Source organism: Nicotiana tabacum, chromosome 24, assembly GCF_000715075.1.
Source record: "Nicotiana tabacum cultivar K326 chromosome 24, ASM71507v2, whole genome shotgun sequence".
Classification (NCBI taxonomy): Eukaryota; Viridiplantae; Streptophyta; class Magnoliopsida; order Solanales; family Solanaceae; genus Nicotiana; species Nicotiana tabacum.
The window spans coordinates 107,878,415-107,889,725 of record NC_134103.1 but is presented as its reverse complement, the minus strand read 5'-3'; the positions used below and the strand labels follow the sequence as shown (position 1 = coordinate 107,889,725).

The 11,311-nt window shown below is 38.3% G+C and overlaps 1 long non-coding RNA gene across 1 annotated transcript; it reads right to left on the bottom strand.

The window, feature by feature from the left end:
- Window positions 1-296: 296 nt before the first annotated feature.
- LOC107810595 (uncharacterized) lies at window positions 297-4,975 on the bottom strand. The gene is made up of 2 exons (XR_012706848.1): window positions 1,382-4,975; window positions 297-1,308 (listed from the first exon to the last, which is right to left on the bottom strand). It is a non-coding gene; the product is annotated as an uncharacterized LOC107810595 (long non-coding RNA).
- Window positions 4,976-11,311: the final 6,336 nt, after the last annotated feature.

Below are 11,311 nucleotides of genomic sequence, written 5' to 3'. Positions count from 1 at the left end.
TATGTATTTTTGAAAATGGGAGGAATAAAGTAAAGTCCTTTTATTTTATCATGTTTCTTGTCCAAACGATGAATTAAATTTGTCATTTGAAAGTTAATCAAGTACTTCAAATGCTAGTACCAGAATGAACATGAGACGTCCTCTTCAAGAGCACCATAAACATAAGAGGTCCCTCTCTTGTGAAACCCTCACGGTAAAAGGTTGGTTCCAGAAGAGTTTATGCCCGGAGCCCAAATGCTATCGGGGAACCAAAGCCTTGCATAATTCGACGCAAAAAAGTAAACTTTGTGCAATGCTTAAACAAAAAACACGTTTATATAGCAAACGCGCCAAGTAGCACAAATACAAAAGTATGAAAAGAAAACAAAAAATGGAAAAGAAAGTAAAAAACTAAAATATTGTGTCCCCATAACTTGGGGGATGAGAAACATCTACGCCCCCAGGAGAAGTGGGCGGATCTGCCGCCAACTTGGGATCTTGGCCTTCGTCGTCATCCCCTTCAATTTCTTCCTCAGTTACCGAGAACTCGGAACCGGAACTAGAAGAGTCAGTCGCATCGGGTTGAATCGGGAGGCACCTCCGAGCGGTTGATTCTAGCTCACGGGCCTTGGAGATCTTGGCATCAAAGTTAATGATGCCCATTTTGGCCTCTTCCAAGGTTTTTCTCCTCATGCTATACATTAAATATGTTTTCTCAACAATGATGGAATCCACTCAGCACTAGAGCTCTAACTTAAGCTGATCAACCTCGGTCAAAAGGCTATTTCGCTCGGACTTTGCGGCACTAAGGCTGAGATCAAGGTCACAGGTAGTAGAGATATGTACTTTATTGTGTTCCACGACCCTCTTATACCTTCCCTCCATTTAGGAATGCTTCTCTTCAACAGCAGCAACCTCTTCAGCTTTGGAGTCCAAGGCTACCTCCAAATTATTCAATCTTTCAATAGAGGCAACCTCGCACTCGGCAGCAGCAAGAACAATATTTTGGATGTTGGACCATTTAGACTTGGCTTCTTGAAATTGTATATTTAGCTGGGAGGCTTCTTGGGTAAGGGCCATCACTTCTTGATCGCTCTGCTATAACCGAGCCTCCAACGTACTGGCTTTGGCAACTTGTGCTTCCATCACTTCTTGATCGCTCTGCTATAACCGAGCCTCCAACGTACTGGCTTTGGCAACTTGTGCTTCCAGTATCGGGAGGCGAGCAACAATTTGGTCCCGCTCGACCAACAGTTGATCCCGCTTGGAAGTGAGTCTTTCTTTATCTAAGATCAACTTTTGAAGGCCCTTAGAAATAAGTAAGTTAGCCTGCAAAGCAAGAACTCAAATCATAAATCCTGTCATAACAAGTCAAAAAGAAACAAAGGAACAAATGTCATACCGCTGCTGTATTGTACATGGCATTGTTTATCATACACTCCCCCCAAAAGAGAGTGTATTTTCTTCTTATCTTTCTCTAAAGCCAGCGACTTTAGGTAATTGGTGAGTTTCACAGACCGGGACAACAGATAGCACTCGGTAGAAACCGATAAAGAGATGCTCCTCCTCCTCTGGGGATCTACAGAAGGGGGCGAATAGTTGTGCCCCAAATTCCCATAGTCTGGGGACTGGGGAGGGGGGACGTCCTCCTGTCGGGTATCTGCGGTCGGTGGGGGTGATGTAGCAGTTGCTAGTGATGAAGGTATGACTGGTGTAGAAGAAGATGAAGCTGATGGCTTTGTGGGTTGAGAAGCGGTTGCGGTAAAAGTAGTGCTGGTTGTCGGTTGCTTATCAACTGAAGATGGAAGAGGCCCGGTACTCAGCCTCATAGTACCGGGAGCAGTGACTGAGACTCAAAAGCGAGATTTGGCATTCTCCACTAAGTCACACACTTCCCATAGCGCTTGGACGTCGTCCTTAGTTGGCATTATAAGCTTTTCAGATTGAGCATTTTGTTGAGCTGAAGAAGATCGTTATCTCATTTGTAGGGAAGCCTCTTCATCACTGGCTTCCCCATCATCATAAATCACCACAGTGGTTGTGGCTAGCTCGGGCGCGACGTTCTTCACCCTTTTGTTTTTGCCCTTGGCCGAAGAAGAACGTCGCCTTTTTAGTTGCTTGTTCTCCGGTCAGGGACTCCGAGAGAAAGCACCTGCACCGAAAGCGGGTCCGATGGCGCCTGTTCGGGTGAAGCCCTCCTTCAGCAACCTCGCAGCCTCTGCGGGATCAGCCAAAACGTCCTCCCCGGGGATGGTAACAGAGCCCTGAGGAAGACCTGAATTTAACGGAAGAAGAAGTTAACCAATTTTCTTATACATAAGGTAAAAACAAAATTAGTTTCGAGAATCAACTTATCTTCCACTCGTATTTGAGGGCCAGTTCTTTCCACCTGTGTGTCTCAGGCGTGGTAATATCCAAAATCTTCTGGACCCACTGGTCTAAGCCTTAAACCCTTGGTGGTGTCCACCGAGTTGCTGAAATAATAAAAGAAAAGGATCAGTAACAACATGAAATAACCTTTCATCAGAGAAAAGACAGATGTTGAACTTACATGTACAAGTCCATGACTCAGGGAAAGATGGAGTTATAACCGGGATGATATCCCTGGTGGCAACTACAATGAATCGCTTCATCCATCCACGATAGTTGTCATCATCCATGTTGTTGAGCAAAGCATGGTGGCCACGTTTACTAAAGTTTATTAGTCCCCCACGAAAAATCTTAGGGGAGTAAAGGTTTATCATGTGAGCCAAGGACAGATCTTCCCTCGTCTCCTGGCATAGTTGCCGTAGACAGGCTACTGTCAACCACACATAGGGGCTCACATGTGGCAAGAAGATTTGATACCGGTAGCAGAACTCCAAGATTACGGGGTCAAGTCCCTCGCTCAATGAGAATGGTCCCAAAGTGAATGGGACGTGTAAACATACGTAAAACCCTTCTTAGGGAAGGTTATTTGCTCCGCCAGATTGGGAGCGATAATGTTCAGATCATGGCAACCATAATCCTCCTTCACAGCGGGAATGCTAGAAGGATAGATGAAAAAAGGGTATACGCCAACAACCCATGTACGAGAGTTGGTAGAAGGAACCTTCTCTTCAAAAATCCTTGGCTATACCGAGCCTTCTGGGAATGATGGTGCTCACCGTATGAGGGGAAGCAACATTAGTGCTTACTTTGTTTTTTAGAGAGCTTGAGTTCTTGGAGTAGGAGGCCATGATTAGCAGAAGATAGTAAAAGTTCTTTGAAGAAGAAGATTAAAAGCAAGAAAGAGTTAAGTGCAAAGAAGTTGAGAGAATTTTGAAAAATTGTAAAGTGTAAAAAAGGAAGAATAAGACGTATAAGTAAAGGAATATGCGGCTAAAATCGTGATCATGATTATCTCGAGAACCTGCAAAAGTATTGCTAAATCATGGAGTGACGCGTGTTCGGAGCATTAAATGCGGAGAGATGTGCGTCTAACCAAGCACCAGAAATTTTTCAGAGGGAATCAGAAAATTTTTCGCCAAGAAAGGTATCTTCACCAACTTCCCGATAATACAAAGATGTGCCACCGAAAGCAGCGAGACTATCTGTATAGGGTAAAATCGGTTCGTATTAAATATTCGAATAATAAAGTGACACGTGGAACAGGAGGCAGACGAAAAGCGATGCAAGAAGAAATCAAGACCAGGGACAACAACTTCGGTTGGCACCGGAAAGACCCCGAATGGAATATTGCTAATGAAGACAAACGAACGCTTGCCACCCGATGACATTCAATGAAGAATATTCTTAAATACTAAATACACAATCCGTTATAGAGAATTTTGGCATTCATGGCATGTCGTTACACATTCATCAATGGCCCATGTAATTGTCATTTAAGAGGGGCTTGATCGTAGAACCTTGTTCCCTAGGTGCAGCTAAAATAGTGATTTCAACAGCCATTGTAAGGGACGTGAATTTTCTGACAAACTTATACTATATACTATTCAAAAGCTGAAGCATACTTTATTTCCTGTCTATTGATATTTTTATTATTGCCTTCAGAAGCTCTGCTCCCGGAACCAGGCTACTTGCTGCCTTACCTCGGTTTCAACGTTAAGTCTTGCATTTTATTTAATTTATTTATCATTTTAGGATCAAATCGATCCGCTTATCTATAAACCACATTACAAATTTAATTGTACCATTTTACGGATAAACACACTCAAGTTTTAATTCATCTTATTTAATTTTTTGATTAAATTAGTCGAACTCTCTGTTTTTCCTTCTTAAACCCATTTATTTTGGGCCTACCGATCCCCGCAAAGCACTTAAAAAGATGCTAGTAACAACCTTTATTTTTCATTACACAGACTAGTTTATAGTGCTACTGTATTTAGTTACAAATGTATAAAAGAAGCCAATCGACTTATTTATACCATATTAATAACATCAACAACAACATAAACAGACAGGCTAGTACTCAATATAATACAAACGTATAGTACAAACTCAACATCATCAGCAACAAATCTCTTCAAAGAATGTGATTCAATGAAATAAAACAACCACCATAGAAAATAATACTGAAAAACAAACCAATGCGCCAGAAACTAGAAGCCCGAATCCGTCTCCGGTGTCCATAGGTGGTGTTGGCGCCATTGCAGCGTCTTGTGCTACGGTGGCCGACGAGAAAAATAGCATAATTACCATGGCCATGGCAAGCAGAAACTTGATAACTGAGTTACCATATTGTGCCATTTTTTGTTGTTATTATTGGGATTTGTAACAAGTTTGGCTTATAGTTTCGAACAGCAAAAGAACTGGATTTGGAATTGGCTAGCAGCTGCTGGAGAATTGTTGTTTGAATAGGCACAATTTATACTTCTCTCTTTGGCTAAAGACTCAATTTTTATGTTCTTTTTTGGGTGAAAATTTAAGGTATAGTCTTTCTAGTCACGGTTAGTGGGAACCACAAATGTGAATCTCAGGTGGGAAGTAGTCCTCCCATCTTACTGTGGGTCTCCACTGAAACCTTACATTTTGTTTTTCATTTTAGCATTTTATTAGTATTATTTTTCATCCGGTTATGTACTTACTTTTATGACTCAACTAATTTGGATTCACCCCGAAAAGTCTTACTTTGAAGGATAAAGTGTTCCTTACCAAAGACAATTAATTTTCGAATATAATTTTTTTTATTAAATATGAAGGAATACTTACCACGTTAAGTTTTCATCACTTTGACGGTGATATCTTACTTATAATAGCTATTGGGTCCAATAAAAAGTTGTGCCTTCTTTTTGTACATTTATTTAGTATTTAACTTATGTTCACAAACGGTTTAATAAAAAAATTATACTTTCAGTGTAATTTAAATTGTTCTAAAAGATTTACTACCTTTTACTCTTAGTGCAATTTAAGTTGCTTTAAAAATCCGTTATCTTATTTTCAAATTATTAGTTTCGTTTATTGTGAATAATATGTGTAATTATCTTTTGGATGACCTTATAGTATAATATATTTATATATTATTGGTGTATAGAAGTTTAACTTTTTATTTTTGCCGTTAACATTTAAGATCGTGAGGAGCTGGATGCAATGACGTGGATACAACGATGACCGTCCGATTGGGAATTCGGTAAGAAGTAAGTTTCTTGTGGTCATCGTCACAACAATAAAATTGACAGTTGAATTTCTTCCAAAGAACAGTTTGTCTTTGTAATGCGAGAGAATAGAGTAGCATCTGTCTTGGAAAAATTGACACTATTTATATTGTTAAACATTTTTTAAACTGGTTCAAATATTTTAGAAGTGTTTTTAGTTATATGATACTTTGATTTTTTATACTTTTATTTATCTAAGTTCCGAATTGTATATGGTGAATATGATATGACACGTGATCGTCTAAAGAGAGGACACGTAGATCCAAGATGGGGATAGCCGAAGACCGAACGCAGTCATTCCGCTTGTCACCGGAAAGGATAACGTTCATAAAGGTGTGTTAAAGGAGGACACGATCCTATGACCTCTTTCCCTAGATATAGTTATAAATAGTAAGCTCTGTTGTCATTGTAAATGACATAAATTTTCTGGCAAAACTTATATTGTATTCTATACAAAGTTTAATACAATTTTATTTTCTTGCTTTTTGATCTCATCATTACTGTGCCCGAAAATCTTGTTCCCGGAACTGTCATATCTGTTATTTCATCTACATTTCAAGGCTAAGTATTATACATTTCTTCAATTATTACATTATTTCAGGATCAAATTAGTTCACTTGTCTAGAAACCACGTACAAATTCAACTGTACCGTTTTACGGGTAAACACAAATAAAATAAATTTGTTTAAATAGAAAACTTTGTTTAAATTCCCGCTTAAACCTAAATTTGTTAACACTTTGTATTGTGAACTCATAGTTTCGCAATGGTGGGTACTCTACTCGAAGTACAATGACATGAATAGAGTAATGCGATAAAATTCTACTAAAGCTCGGGTTGAACTGTTGAAGTTTAGAAGAGATGGGTAAAACTAGCATAAATTGATAATTTTCCTTTTTAAAATGTTGGTTAAGCCTTACTTTTGCTATTTGTACTAAAATCTTTTATCCCACCTCCATTTGACTCTGGAATCTAAATCTACAAGCTGAAGGTAAATATGTTTCACTAGCAGAGCTTACTCCTCTTACCTATTAAATCTAAACCCAAATATAAAGGACGATTTTTGTAAGCCTTAGTTTTGCTTACACTAACATCTTTTATTCCACCTCCATTTGACTCTGAACTCTAAACCTACCAGTTGAGATGAATATGTTTCACTAAAGAATAAAAATAATAATAATAATAATAATAATGTTTCACTAGCAGAGCTTACACTTCTTGCCTATTAAATCTAACCCCAAATATACGAGATGATTTTTGTTATTAAAGAAAAAGAAGAGAAAACTAAGAGAGATTTTATCCATGTGATCTTCACTACCAATTAGATTACTCGACATTATTGTCAACCTAACGTTCATGATGTCCCAATTTAATTCCTGAAGAAAATTTCTGGAAAGAGCTTTCGAGTACATTCATATACATTTTTGGTAATGAGCATTAGTTGAAACCTACTCAAGATTGAACTTTCATAGTACTCAAATGTTACAACATTTTCCCTTTCACCAGTGTCTATCAAGACTATCCTCTTTAAAAAGGAAGGTTGTAGATTGAATGAAAGGGAGTTGATTTTATTAATGAAGTTGGACAGTGGAAAGTGAAGCTCACGAAGCAAGTTTTTGAGCCAGACAACTTCAGAGGTTGTAGATGCAACAGCTCTGCATTCAGCCTCAGTAGACGATCGAGAAACAGAGCGTTGCTTCTTAGAAGACCGTGAGATAGGAGAATCACCAAGATATACAACATACCCTGTTATAGAGGTTCGATCAAGTGGGTCACCAGCCCAATCCGAATCAGAATAGTCAACAAATTGAGCAGCATATTTTTTAGCAAGCTTAATACCAAGATGAGCATTGTGACAAAGATATCTCAGAAGACGCTTGATAGCTTTCCAGTGAGAAACACCTGGTTGATACATAAATTGAGATAATTTGCTTACTGCAAAGGTAATGTCAAGACGAGTAAAAGATAGATAATGAAGCTTTCCAATGACTCGACGATAAAGAGTGCCATCTACTTTGGAATCCTCACGAGATGTTTCAAAGGCACATGAAGAGGTCATGGGTGTGGGAGCGCCTTTGCATTCAACCATGTTAACATCTTTGAGAAGATATTTGACATATTTATGCTGAGATAAGAGCAAACCATCTGATGTGTGCGTAACCTCAACGCCAAGAAAGTAATGAATCAACCCAAGATCTTTAAGAGAGAACCGTGAAGACAGAGCATTAATAATGGATTTCATAGCAGGTGGATGGTTACCGGTGACAATGATATTATCCACGTAAACTAGGATGTACACAGTAACTCCAAGCTTATGAAGAATAAAAAGGGATGCATCAAATTCGCACTTGATAAAACCAAGGGTAAGAATATAATTTTTCAGCTCAGTATACCAAACTCGTGGAGCTTGTTTCAAACCATAGATAGCTTTATTAAGTTTGCATACATGAGTAGGATATTGTCTAGATTCAAAACATGTAGGCTGCTTCATGTATACCTCTTCTTCAAGCTTTCCCTGTAAAAAGGTGCTATTAACATCCAACTGGTGAATGTGCCAGGATAGTTGAGTTGTAATAGCAAGAACTAAACGAACAGTTGTAGGTTTAACCACTGGGCTAAAAGTTGAGTGATAGTCTAAACCAGGTCGTCGTGTGAAGCCTTTCGCAACAAGTCTCGCTTTGTACTTGTCAATCGAACCATCGGGCTTATGCTTAAGTCTAAACAACCATCTGCAATCAACCACATTCTTTGAGGGATCGATGGGTACTAAGTCTCAAGTCCTGTTTCCAACTAAAGCATCAAATTCAGACTGCATAGTAGTCCGCCAATGAAGGTAAGATTGTGCTTGTTTAAACGTCTTTGATATAGGTTCAGTCATGAGTGTGGATTGAACTGATAGGTGAAATTGCTTGGGTTTTAGACTATTAGTCTGAGACATTGTGACCATTGGGTGACGAAGTGGAGGTTGAGTAGGCGTGGTTGTAAAGAGTGGGGGTTGATTGGTGTGTGGTACAGGTTGTTGGGGGGGGGGGAGGGGGGTGTTTCGTCATTGGTAGGTTATGGTGATAGGTTGTGTGGTTCTTGGAGGAGCTGCCGAGGTGGGCTGGTTCGAAATTGGAGATAGGTTTTGGTTATCTTGGTCAGAGGAGTTAGATTCATGTTGTGAAGATTGGTTATGATTATCTTGCCCAGAGAAATTAGAGGAAGATGGATCATTACCTGAACTTGAAGAGGCACGCATAGGAAGAGGAATAGCAATTGGCGACTGTATATTCCTGGAAATCGGAGGTGGCAATTCAGAATTTGCACTTAAAGGAGATATATCAGTATTTGCACTTAAAGAAAATATATCAGTATTTTTCTTTTTAAAGCTAATATCTTTATCTAATGTATCCCATGCTGGGAGTTTATTAGTTTTCCTATATTTTTTAAAGATATTTGCAAAGGGGTAATTATTTTAAAAAATACCACATCTCCAGAAAATAGATTTTAGAGGTGACAGGATCAAAACACTGATGTGAATAATATTTATTCGAAAAACCTAAATCAACACAGGGCATTGACTTGGGTTCTAGTTTATTTTTGGCATATGGTCTGAGTCATGGATAACATAAACGACCAAAAGTTTTAATAGATTCATAATTTGGTGCTTCTTGAAATAAAATTTCATATGGGCATCGATTATTTAAAACTGGTGTAGTGAGTCTATTTATAAGATAAACAGCTTGGTGACAGGCAAAACTCAAAAATTTAGCGGGTAACGAGGCTTGGTGTAAAAGTGTTTTTGCAGTTTCAATAACATGTCGGTGACGAAGTTCTACCAGTGCAACTCGTTGAGGAGTGTATTGGTGGGAAAACCAAGTGCTCAATACCCTGTGACTTTAAATAGGAAGTTAAGTTTTGAAATTCACCTCCCCCATCAGTATAAAAAGAAGAAATTTTTGTTTGAAAACGTCTTTCTAAGAGTGGATGTAGCGTTTTAAAGACTTTCAAAACTTCCTGTTTAGATTTCAAGGTGTATAGCCACATATATTTTAAAAAGTGATCCACAAATATAATATAGTATCTTTTTTAATCGATGGATAAAATTGGTGCATGCCCTCATAAATCACTATAAATTATTTGTAGGGGTCGTTGACTCTTCAGGGAGTTAACTGAGAAAGGTAACCTATGGCTTTTATTAGAATTGCAGGAATTACTATCAGAACTAATCTCGAAGAACTAACAGGAATTGAAAACTTATGCAAAATATTATTTAAAGTGCGACGATTTGGATGACCCAAACGTCAGTGCCACAGTTGAATTGGAATAGCCACGTTGCACTAGGGATGCCTATCTGGTAGCCACGTGTACAGTCGCCCATTACTCCGCCCTCGAACTAGTGTTGCCCCCGTATTCAGATCCTTTACAAGATAAGAAATGAAAAGAATTCCATGGATGTGTTATTATCACGGCAAAATTGAGAGACAGATATGAGATTATTTTTTATGGCAGGAGAACGGAGAGTTTTAGATAGGGTTGTCACACCCCTTTTTACCCCCCAAAGATAATGTGTTATGTGGATTGTTGTGGGTTAAAGAGTTTTTTCAATTAAAGTGATAAATTTGAGTAGGGATTATTTTATTTACAGAGTCGCCACTTGGAATTGATTTTCTTTTGGTGTTCCAAGTCACCTTTTATTTGAATCCCTATTCAAAGGAAGGTTTGACTCTATTATTATTGGTCTGCAAAAATAAAGTCCGGGCAAGGAATTCTGTTGACCGGGGAGAAGGTGTAAGGCATTTCCCGAGTCCCGTGGTTCTAGCACGGTCGCTTTATTGACTACAACTTGGTTTGAATTAATTTTGGATAAATTATGATTTATTGGTTTCCGTATTTTATCTATGTCCTCTTTTATTATTAAAATATAAAATTATCTTTGAAACGAATCACGTGTGTGAATTCACTTTGTTTATTGTACCCAAATCATGTCACGCGTACGCGTACACAATTATTTCTTATTAAGATAACCTCTATTTTCTAAATTACTTTTTTTTTTTGTAATAATGTAATCTTATCTCTTCACATCTCAATAAAGTATAAGATATGCATGCAACAAAATAACTGAAGCCGTCAACATTTACCCCATTTAAGAACAAATAAGTAGTTACTTAAGACTTAAAATTCGAAGATGCCAAAATTTCAAAGTTCCTCGCCTTTCACTTCTTACTCACTTGAATTCCAATTATCACGCTAGCCGTCAATTAGTTAATGATATCAAATGAATAATTAATCACACTAAAATGAAGCCAACATGCTAATATTCTTCAAGGAACGATTCAAAGCCAACTAAAAATCGGATGCTCAAAACTTAAAATATATAAAGATTATTCATGGTGTATATAATAAAAATAGTGATGCCATTAAGAGATGAACCTTAGGAAGAATCCGACTTTGAGAGGTTTACAGCAGGGGAGTCCAAAAGCAAATAAGAACTCCAAACAGGACCTTGACGAGCTAGAAACTTCGTCGGACAAAACGCAGAAGTCGACGGCACAACAAACTTTGAAACCGATCTCTTCGAACTCAGCTAACAATGAACGGATGAGGTCAACACCTGCTGGGTTTTAAACGGTGGTTCAAGGTGATTCCAGTGGCAGTTTCGGAACTGTTTAGTGTTGATTCGAGGGTCAAAACGGGGAGCAATTTTGGTGGTTTCTCG